Source organism: Macrobrachium nipponense, chromosome 42 (genome assembly GCF_015104395.2).
Source record: "Macrobrachium nipponense isolate FS-2020 chromosome 42, ASM1510439v2, whole genome shotgun sequence".
NCBI lineage: Eukaryota > Metazoa > Arthropoda > Malacostraca > Decapoda > Palaemonidae > Macrobrachium > Macrobrachium nipponense.
Window position 1 is genome coordinate 1,372,606 of NC_061103.1, and position 12,662 is coordinate 1,385,267.

Sequence of the window (12,662 nt, forward strand, 5' to 3'; positions counted from 1 at the left end):
CTTGTCTATTTTTCCTCTTTCCCGTCATTGTATAGATCTGGGTAGAGCCTCTTCGGGATTTGCTTTTCTGTTGTCATATCGTAATTTATTTCTTCGTAGGTATGCTGCTTTATTGCCTCATATGTAGTATCAATGAGTATCTCTGCATCCATACTTTTATCTTGTTCTTTGTTTTCCTTATTTTTTTCTGTCATTTCATTTTTGTTTACTTCTCTTCCGTTTTCCTCTTCTTCTTTTTCTTCTTCTTCTTCCTCTTCCTCTTCTTCTTCATCCTCAACTATTTGTACATTCAATCTTGATTTAATAACATTGTCTATCCATGATAGACATGTTGAACAAAAAAATTCTTGTATCTTTTCTCAAATCTTGTATTACCTCAGCACACTGTGGATGGGTCGGAATGTTGCATGCAGCACATTTTCTGATTAGGTTTTGTGGATTGACTATGCTATACCAAACCTTACACAGTTTGCATGCTTTTGGCATTCTTTTTCCTAATGCATCAATTAGGATATTCACAAGATTCACCTTATTCATTTTCTTTGTCGGAATATGTTGGTTTATGTATATTTTCTTTATGAGTCTCTTGACCACTTGGATTTTATTTGGAACTTCTTCAATTATTTTCAAGATGTTTCATTAGATTTGTTCCAGTTTGAAGGATTATATCCTTATAATATATCTATGAATGCTTTTGTATCTTTTTGGTTAGGACTGTTGCTGATTTCATAGATGAGAAATGCCAGTTCCCTTCCTGCTACCTCATCGTATTGCGAATCTGCTAGACACGCCAAATTACGCCACCTCTTCCCGCAGTTGGAACTTACTGCCATCTTGTTCTGATTTATAGTATTACACTTGATAAACTAACTTAGAAGACGCTTTATCCTACTATTTTCACACTAATCTTATCACCGATAGTTCACGAACACTTCTAGATATTTCTCAAATTCTAGTCGTATGTTAAACTTGTGATATCTGTTGATTAATCTGACTTCACGCGGGTACGACTCACCAAGCAAGATGGCTACTTACGAGAGAGAGAGAGAGAGAGAAGAGAGAGAGAGAGATTGAGAGAGAGAGATAGAGAAAGAGAGGGAGAGATGGTTTATCTCCCAGATGAAGATAAAACTTTTTTATTATCGTCCAGTTACCAAATTGGAATTACTATCTTATTCACACTTTTAACGTCCCCCCCCCCCACAAAAAAAAAAAAAAAAAAAAAAAAAAAAAAACTGTTCGCTAAAATGTAAAATCACAAATGAATTGTTTAGGTAATTTAAATCTGATGACATAAAATTCAAATTTTACTACTACTAATACCACTACGACAACTCTGTACTACTTGTAAAGTACAAGGAAAAAGTAACACTGGATTTCCAATACCTGTGCAGACGAAAGGACGTCACAGAATGACGTCTGCTGTCTTCGATGTCTCTTCTACTGTGGTAATCTGACCAGGACTTCTTTAAGGCGGACTTTACCTGTGAAAAAATAAGAACATAGTATTCACTGGAAAGGTACCATAAATAAAACAAAAACAGGAAGGACAATGTCTTAGTAAAGACGAATCGCTTGGATTTCTGCATATCATTTTCCCGTGGTATTCGCTTATATAATATATATATATATATATATATATATAGGTATATATATATTTATATATATATAAAGTTTTTTTTATGAATTTGGGTATATATCAAATGTATAGTGTTTTGTAATTGTAGAATATGGTTCAATGCTTGCAGTTAATGTATCAGAACACAGAGGCCCACACACCTGCAATATATATATATATATATATATATATATATATATATATATATATATATATATATATATATATGTATATGTATATATATATATATATATATATATATATATATATATATATATATATATATAAACATATATATTGCAGGTGTGTGGGCTTCTGTGTTCTGATACATTAACTGCAAGCATTGAACCATATTCTACAATTACAAAACAATATAATTTGATATATTATATATACCCTAATTCATGAAAAAATAACTCAAAATAACTTTCATTACAAGGAAACCTCACACAGAACAGAATCATCATGAAAATATTTCTCCAACCCATCAGAGACAATCCAAACGGCTGCAACAGTGATTTCCCTTCGAATAAAAAGAAACTCGAATATAGAAGAGGGTAGGCGTTTCTCTGTCAAAAAAATACAAGAGGAATGAAATGCAAATATCCCGGGATCAATACGGACATTCACACACAGTCGCTCATGCAAACATTCGTGTCAGGGATTTCAATTTCGGGAACACGAATGAAGTTGACACGAATTTTCCGATAAAATGCTTATATTGACATTTCAGATTCTATCCCTGATTTCAACTGTTATTCCAATAATTAGGAGGTTCACTTTGGTTTATTGCTAATGTTAGTATCGTAAATATAACTGATGAATATTGAATAAAAGATCCAAGCATTTCAATTTCGGGGACAAGTATGAACTTTATATGATTTCCAGACTCTAACACTAAGTCATAAGTTCCAATGATCTGAAACGTTTATTTGATTTTATTGCTGATGTACGTATCCTAAATGCATTTCATGATCACTTAATGATCGATCCAAGCATTTCAATTTCAGGGACACGGATGAACTTTATTCGAATTTCCAGATGACTTTTTTGTTTGTTATTCGACGTATATTCTATACCCAAATCATTTAAACTTTTTTGCCAACTTACTATTAATGTAAATCTAAATACAATTTATGAGCTGTCAATTTAAGATTCTTAATCTAAGTCAAATGATGTTACAAAATATCTTAACGCTTATTTCTATTTGTTATCTATGTAAGTTTCCTGAATACAATTAATGGATTGCAGAGTCTGTACCGAAGTCACATATTGTGCCAATAATTTAAACGACAATATCAATTTAATAATGATGTAAGTATCCTAAATAAATCTACCGAATATTTGTACCAATAAACTGAAAGTTTATCTTTATTTGTTAGTTATGTAAGTCTTCTAAATACAATTAACGAACTGAAAATTTCAGATTCTATACCGAAGTCACATATTGTGCCGATAATTTAAACGACACTATCAATTTAATACTGATGTTAGTATTCTAAATAAATCTACTGAATATTTGTACCAATAATTTGAAAGTTTATCTTTATTTGTTAGTTATGAAAGTCTTGTAAAGCCAATTAATGAACTGAAAATTTCATATTCTGTACCGAAGTCACATATTATGCCGATAATTTAAACGATACTTCAGTTTAATACTGATATAAGTATCCTAAATAAATCTACTGAATATTTGTACCAATAATTTGAAACTTGATCTTTATTTGTTATTTATGTAAGTCTTCTAAATACAATTATTGAACTGAAAATTCCAGATTCTGTACCGAAGTCACATATTGTGCCGATAATTTAAACAATACTTCAGTTTAATACTGATGTAAGTATTCTAAATCTACTGAATATTTGTACTAATAATTTGAGTTTTTCTGTATTTGTTAGTTATGTAATCTTGTAAATACAATTAATGAACTGAAAATTTCATATTCTGTACCGAAGTCATATATTGTGCCGATCATTTAAACGATACTTCAGTTGAATACTGATGTAATTATTCTAAATCTACTGAATATTTGTACTAATAATTTAAAAGTTTATTTTTATTTGTTATTTATGTAGTTCTTCTAAATACAATTAATGAACTGAAAATATCAGATTCTCTACCGAAGTCACATATTGTGCCTATAATTTAAGCGATACTAATGATGTAACTATTCTAAATCTACTGAATATTTGATGATCGACGTAACCGTTGCAGACCCACTCTTCCAAAAATCGATTTCAAATCATATGTTTTCCAATTGCAAATCCAGAGAAACTGTCAGGAAAATCACGCTGGAGGATTTACTGTCTGAACTCCTTTGATAAAAGGACCACAAAGTCTTCAGAAAGCCGTCAATTACCGCCTGGCGACGAGCGAAAACGGAAATTGCACAAAATTCGAAAATTGTTGACAGGGAGGAAAATAAAAGGCAAAATAAAACGTCCACTCATTTTCGGTCGAAGTGGGTTTCCTTTTAATAATAAGACTGTCTGTCTGTCGGCAGGTTTTGCATGCAAATATATATATATATATATATATATATATATATATATATATATATATATATATATATATATATATATATATATATATATCTAAAAAACCACCACCATGACTTGATTATCTTGAATTAATAATAGTCCACATTTATGTAAAATGTGTATTAAAAATACTTAAAAAGACAGAAGCTTTCGTCTACTTGATCAGTAGACCTCATCAGTCGTACTGACTTTTCCTTTTTTAAAAATACAAAAAGTTACGAAGGACAGGCAGGACGCTGGAACCGTCTCCAAGGGAGAAAACAACAAAAACAAACAATCCCAACGATGTTATTCCCTCGTTCAAATATCTGGTCAATAGACGAGCCGATCGTCCGTGGTTGAACTACCTCCTCAGTGTGTTCGGCTGTTCCCTCGTCCAAAACTTCAGGATCGGCACCTGCAATGGGGGTTCTTCCTTCCAATGCCTAGTCAAGTAGACGAAAGCTCCTGTCTTTTTAAGTATTTTTAATACACATTTTACATAACTGTGGACTTTCATTACTTCAAGATATATATATATAATATATATATATATATATATATATATATATATATATATATATATATATATATATATATATATATATATATACATATATATATATATATATATATATATATATATATATATATATATATATATATATATATATATATATATAAGTCATTTCACTTTTCCGTGATTCATATACATATATCGAGCTACAATGTCCTTTAATATCTAATTCGCTCTACCTCGGAATTAATATATTTTCATATATGCTTAACCGAAGGGGAATTTTTTCTCGATAATAGACTTGCCTGGATCGGGGCGCGATCCCAGGATCCTTTCAAATCCAGGAAACGCAGTGAAGCTTTTACCTACTACACTACCGTCGGTAGTGTAGTAGGTAAAAGCTTCACTGACGTTCCTGGATTTGAAAGGATCCTGGGATCGCGCCCCGATCCAGGCAAGTCTATTATCGAGAAAAAATTCCCTTTCGGTTAAGCATATATGAAAATATATTAATTCCGAGGTAGAGCGAATTAGATATTAAAGGACATTGTAGCTCGATATATGTATATGAATCACGGAAAAGTGAAATGACTTATTATATATATATATATATATATATATATATATATATATATATATATATATATATATATATATATATATATGATAATAGAAAGATTAGACGAGGATTCTTTAATTGATTGACAGATATAATTTACAGACATACAAACAGAGGACAGGTTGTGAGAATCAGACAAATAGACAGAGAGGTATGGACTTCATGACAGTTAAAAACATTCAATATATATATATATATATATATATATATATATATATATATATATATATATATATATATATATATATTGAATGTTTTTTTAACTGTCATCAAGTTCCATCCTCTCTGTCTATTTGTTTAATTCTCACACACTGTCCTCTGTTTGTATGTCTGTAAATTATATCTGTCAATCAATTGAAGAATCCTCGTCTAATATCTCTGAAAAAAAAAAATCGGATTCAATTTCGTCTTTATCCATATTCGTACTGAAAGAACAGATATTAAAAGAAAATGTAATACTCAAGTACCCTTCAGCTGTAACGCAATATTTATGCATGAATTCCAATTCCAATACGAAAAATGGAGCGTGTGTTCTGAATTCATTAAACGGAATTAACGCTTCACGCTTAGGGGCAACAGATAAGAAAAAGTTACCTATTTAAGAGATAAATTATTTCCTATTAAATTTGGTTTTGGCAATAGAATATGTAATGTTTATACATAATTATGTGAAACACACAATATGTATATATTTAATATACATATATATATATATATATATATATATATATATATATATATATATATATATATATATATATATATACATACATATATATGTGATAGAGATTATAATTAATGATATATTTAATGGCATAATGTGATGCGCTGTGACCTTTTTGGAATGCACAGAGAACAGAGCCGAAGCAACGACCCGAGAAAAGCTGATAAATGATTTCTGGGTGGCGTGATATGAAAACTGCATAGTTAGGCGAGTCAATGTTCGTCAGTTCATGGGCTCTTGTTCAAAGTGCCTTTGGGAAACTGGATGTAGCCAGTAACAAGGGGCGTTAACGAAGTGTGCATTCATATGTGCGTGTGCGCCTCTTCCTTTGATAATGGCGTCTCTAGCCAAGTCTATGGGAAGACTTGCACAAAGATGCGAGGGAGGAAGGCAAAACCACGATGGCGGATGCCAAAGTGTTTTTTGAACCGTGAGTGAGATATTCCGGCTGCAATGGACGGTTCTGGGGAGGGAATTGAGTGCTCTGGCAAGGGGGTACCGAGGGTCCCGATGGGAGAATAGACAATTGGTGTGACAAATTACTGTTTTAGACATTTTAATGTTATGGGGTTAACTGAGTTTCCATTGTTAAATAAATAGTTATTTTTTTATATAACTTGACTCTCATTTTGATTACCTGACAGAATGGAGAAAAAGAGGTGGAGAGAGAGAGAGATTGAGAGAGAGAGAGGAGTTGTCGAGAGAGAGAGAGCGGTCGCTTGGAGAGAGAGAGAGAGAGAGAGAGAGAGAGAAGAGAGAGAGAGAGAGAGAGAGAGAGGCTGTGTGTATTGGTTTGTCTGATGCTCGGAGTTCCACGTTTACCAAATAAAAACGAGATTAATCTGCCGTTAACAGGTGGTGGCGAGTGGTATAAGAGGATTTTTTTATGCCTGGGTACGCTAATGAAGAGACAGGTGACCAGTTAAACATAGAAGGGTTCTGATCATGTCACAGTTTTGTTGGCTTAGCGATAGTTTTCGAATGACAAAGCCTTTATGGGATTGTGGAAAGTTATTAAATTGTTAGATTTCCGTTATTAAGTGAGAGAAAATGAGAAATGTCCGTCCGTGAGGATGTGGTGCTGAGGAGAGAATTGAACTGGACTCAGCATTTTTCCCAGGCAGTCTGCTTCGAAAGCAGATGCCGCACTCAGTCTGGCTTATGCGTGTGATACCGAATGCATCCCGAAATGCTCGTGCATGTGTTATTGGAGTGTCCTGCACAAATTCCGAGTTTTTTTTTTGGTCTTATTATGAGGTGGTGAGTGTTAAAGAACATTTTTGGGGGAGTTTTTTTTTTTTTAAATAGTTCAGTGTAATGGGACTGGTTTGAGATGTCAAATTTTTCCCCCATAGTAGCAGAAAGTGAAGTATTTTTCTTTATCGGCGCATGTTTAGAACAGACGCATTCGTCTTTGTTTAAACTATAAGTGTGTATAAAATGTTTTTTATGCATGCGAAACTGTGCTTGGATTGACTATTTCGCTTGGAGACAAAGAGCGGCCACTCATTTTTACGGGCTCAGCAAATTTCTGCTAACCGGTGCAGGGAGGCATTGCATGGCGAGTACTGCCTGCCTAAGAGCTATTGCAAGGGAGGGTACTGCTACAACTCCTGGTGTATACCTCAGGGGTACCCAGACACTGTTCAAGGGGGGTGTTCTATCGCTTGACTGGGGGGTGTTTCAATGCTCAGTGGAGGGTGAAACACCCTTTTTTTCTCAGTGGGGGTGAACTCCTCCTTTTTTTTTTTTTTTGTCGGGGTGTTGAGAGACGAATTTGCCCTCGAAAATGATTTTCAATGCCAAGACATCAGCTGATTGATTAGTTGATGACGTGAGATGCCCGCAGAGTTTTTTTTTAGAAAAGAGATTTTCTTTCTCTTGGATGAAGAGGAAAGGAAATGAAATGCGTGGGATGTGTGTATGTTTTCCTTATGCTTTGGATTGCAAAAATATAATGGGGACACAGATTATTTTTTTGTTGTTGTTGTGTTGGAGAGATTACTTAAAAATTGTGCTGAGTGATTGGTGTCGAATGGTGTTGATTTTGGGTGTGGCAATGGCGTTGGTTGGTATCATGGGGTTTGGCAATGCTAGTGTATATGGGGAGAATTACACCCTTACTTGAGATCTTTGCAAGAGAATTATTACTATGGAGAATTATTATTATTATTATTAATTGTTATTATTATATGAGATATTTTATGGGAGAGTTACTTAAGTAGAATTATCGTTACGGGAGACATATTTTACGAGAGTTTTGAGATATTTCATGAGAGATTGTTTTTACAATTATTACAGATAATTATATCATGGAGAATTATTACAATGAATTATTGGGAGAACTTTTGGGGTTAATTGTTTGTTGAATTTTTATAACTTTAGAGAATATTTCAGTAATCCATGAGTGATGAGTTTTGCTGAATCTTGGTGAATTGTGTTGAATCTTGCTGAACTTTTGGTGAATGGACAAGCATTAACATTGGTAATGTTTTTTTTATACTAGTACTAGTGATTTTGATAATAGCAATTTTGGTGATTTTGCTGATAATGATATTTCTGATACTGATTTTTTTTTTATTTACTAATACGTGGGTGCTGTAATGCTATCAAGGGTGGTGTTGTTTTTTTTGAATTTGGGAGGAACTAACAACTCATTTTTTTTTTTGTTTTCCTGTTTTTATGAGTTCAGCAGATAATTGCTTGACATAAGTGAGTTACGGGAGAAAGTTAACAATGCCGTTGATATTTCTTTTCTCCTTTTTTTGCAAGTTAGCCATCGCTGACACAAGTTTTTTTTTATCAAGGGTGAATTTGAATTAATTTTTTCTCTCCAGTTGGTGTGAATATTTTTTTTAACATCTCAGTTCGATACTTAGAGTCGTTAGTCGGGAACGTGTTTGTGTTTTCAGCTATTTAATGCTGCAGTGAGATTTATGGGAGAATTTTTGCATTTTTTTTTAATGCATACGTAATGGCACCACATTTTTTTTCTCTGGATATTTGTGTTCCAGAAATTGTGAGTTCTCTTGCACAATACATTTGTTGTTTTTGTGACAACTTTGCCAGAGATAGGAAACTTGGTTAAGTATTCTAGTGGCCTATGCTGTAGTGCATATGGAGAAGTCTTTGTTTAGACACTTTGAATTTGGAGTTTTATTATAATGAGTTGTGGCACATTGGTGATTTTTTCTAGAATTTCCTAGACAATTTTTATTTGCCGAGTTTTTGCCCTTTTTCAGCAGTTATGCTAAACAGAGAGAGTTTTATAGTTTTTTACTATAACATTGAGTTATTCTCTGGAGAATTGGAGATATATTATTTTGGAGAATTGGAGGTATATTATTTTGGAGTTATAATTTGAGATATAATATATTGGAGATATATTTTGGCCATTTGATGTTTGCCAATGGTGGTGAGAGCTATGTTTAGTTCAATTATTTTGCAGCCATCTTTGTTGCAAATGGAGACACACTTTTTTGGAGATATATGGGGCAATATTTGTGAGTGTGTGAGTTAGATGCTTTGAGTGCACATTTTTTTGGAGATGGAATTTCATTTTGATTATCCTTTTTGGAGATTTAATATTTTTTGGAGCCTTGTTTTATTCCACATGGAATTATTGGTGAAATAGAGGTAAGTATTTTTATTTGCCGAAATAGAGATGAATATTTTGTTATTCCTGGAGTGGTGGTGTTTTATTAACACATGGCTATCGGAGAAATAAGAGAGAATATGGTGGGTGTGGTTACTAATTACATGGAGGAAATATTTTTATCGCTGGAGTGGTTTTATTATTAATATGGTGAAATATATGGAGGTGGAATTAATGTTTGGCGGGTGACCCTTTTCTGTGGTTATGGAGTTTTTTCGAGCCAAGAGAAGATTTCTGTGGTTCTTTCTTTTTGGTTTCATTACTATTTGGAGGTGAGTGGCATTACTGCATTGTGGTCCTATGGAGATATTATTTTTGGAGGCATATAATTGCTGCATTACGAGTTTATCGTAGCTTTTTTTATCCCGGATAGGTGATAATGTTTCTCCATAATTGGGCAGTGTCATGTGAGAGAAATGTCTTTGAGACAAGTTTTTGAACACATTAGTCATATCCTGGAGTTAATTTTGTGAAATGTGCTTACTTCGTGTCTAGACGTTTTTTTGAGAATCATGAGTTTCCGAACTTGCGAGTCTGATTAGACATTTTTTTTGTGCTGCAGTTAGAGCACACATCCGCAGGTGGATTTTCTGCTGACAAGCACTGTGTTGGTTCCCTTTCCTCTGATGGTGATTACTCAGAGTTTTGCAATATCTGGAAATGTTGACAATAGCATTTCACGAAAGCGCATGTGTGAGAGTTTGCTTTCTGGCCGTGTCGGTCGATAAAAGTTGCGATGTCGAGAAATTCCGTAGCTATACATGGGTCATTTCTTGGGGAAAAATGTGGGGATTATGTATATTATGCATATATTATGCGTTTTGTGATGGGGGAATTTACTTGTGATTATTTTTTTTATTTTTTTTTCTTCCTTTTCCTATGAGAGATGTAACTGGGGATTGAGCTTAAATAGCATTTCTTTTTGGACGGGAGATGTAATTTATCGGGGTTGAGATTTATATAAATGGGAGTTTGACATAAAGTCTCATTGTAATTAATTATATGAGCAGTAAAGGGTTTTTTGCTGTTAAAAATTGGAGATTGTTGCTGATTTTGTGAGTTGCTGTAATATCAGAGCTCGAGAGAACATTTTCTGATTTTTTGGGTCTTGGCGTGTTACATGATTTTTTTTTTCCTTGGGCTCCTTACGATTTTTTCTTTTTTTTTTACTTATGATAACATTCGAGTTTGAAATGTGAGTGCAGAAGTCCATGAAGTTGCTGTGAGTTTTGGATTGTGTGTGCTGATGTGTGAGTTTGGAGAATTGAGTTAGAGAACTTGATATTGTTTTTTTTTTGCGAGTTGTGATAATGACTTATGATTTAGTGGTCATGTTAAATGGAGTTTATTGGGAGACGTTCAGTTAGTATTTCTGACGTTTTGAGGTCATTGTTTGATAGAAGTAGTATGTTTGGGGTTGATTCTTTTTTGATTGACCGATGACTTGACTGACATACTAACACACCATAAAAGTCGTTCCCCTACGCTAGCAAGACGTCCACCAGCCGTGCAGAGTGTTGCTGTTGTTTATCCAGTGTGATTACGAGAGTTTCTACATAGTTCTACAGCGCGTTTTTTGGATCTACAGAAGCCGTTAGAAGTCGTCTACAATTAGGGAGGCATTCCGTCTTCCTACAGCCTGCTACAGTTTGAGCAGCCAGTTGCAGACGAAGAGGGATATTCAAGAATCCAAGATGAGAGAAAATTCTAGTGTTATTGGAGATGAAGCATGATAAGACTTTACTTTAAAATGCCAGAGACGTGCAGTAATTACTTATTTTTTATGTTTTAAGCCGGCCAATGTTTTTTTATTTTATATAAGTTATTTTGTTTGACCATTTCCTAGGCGGGAGCTAGCAATTTAGCATGGCCGAGCTTCTGTGATAGGGATTATAATTAATGATATATTTAATAGCATAATGTGATGCGCTGTGACCTTTTTGGAATGCAAAGAGAACAGAGCCGAAGCAACGACCCGAGAAAAGCTTATAAATGATTTCTGGGTGTCGTGATACGAAAACTGCATAGTTAGGCGAGTCAATGTTCGTCAGTTCATGGGCTCTTATTCAAAGTGCCTTTGGGAAACTGGATGTAGCCAGTAACAAGGGGCGTTAACGAAGTGTGCATTCATATGTGTGTGTGCGCCTCTTCCTTTGATAATGGCATCTCTAGCCAAGTCTATGGGAAGACTTGCACAAAGATCCGAGGGAGGAAGGCAAAGCCACGATGGCGGATGCCAAAGTGTTTTTTGAACAGTGAGTGAGATATTCCAGCTGCAATGGACGTTCTGCAATGTTGGGGGTTAACTGAGTTAAGTTAGTCTGTGAGACTTGATTTATTATCTTTCCATTGTTAAATAAATAGTTATTTTTTTATATAACTTGACTCTCATTTTGATTACCTGACAGAATGGAGAGAAAGAGGTGGAGAGAGAGAGAGATTGAGAGAGAGAGAGAGGATTGTAGCGAGAGATAGAGAGAGTGAGAGAGAGAGAGGCTGTGTGTATTGGTTTGCCTGACGCTCGGAGTTCCACGTTTTACCAAATAAAAAACGAGATTAATATCCCGTTAACATATATATATATATATATATATATATATATATATATATATATATATATATATATTTATATATATATACTCATATGTATATCTATATCTGTAAATGAACATACAGGAACGTGTTTCACCAAAATAAATTTCTATCTTTACCGCAGGACCGAAACATGGTCTTTCGAGTGGCAGTCCAGGGCATTAGCAATTCGGACACAATTGCTAAAATAATATAATCTAATGTAATATATATATATATATATATATATATATATGATAATATATATATATATATATATATATATATATATATATATATATATTATATAATATTAGTTTAAGCCAAACTTCACCCCGCGTGCTCATGCGCAATATTCTCACCTCATTGTTCATAAAGCAATATATAAGAGCGACGAAGAATCCCTGATAGGCTGTGAGGAAGGTGGAGACGTAGGTC

At 33.8% G+C, this 12,662-nt stretch overlaps 1 pseudogene; it reads right to left on the minus strand.

Annotated features, from left to right (window-relative positions):
- Window positions 1-12,662, minus strand: part of LOC135212923 (PDF receptor-like) — a 267,896-nt pseudogene that overhangs the window by 17,137 nt on the left and 238,097 nt on the right.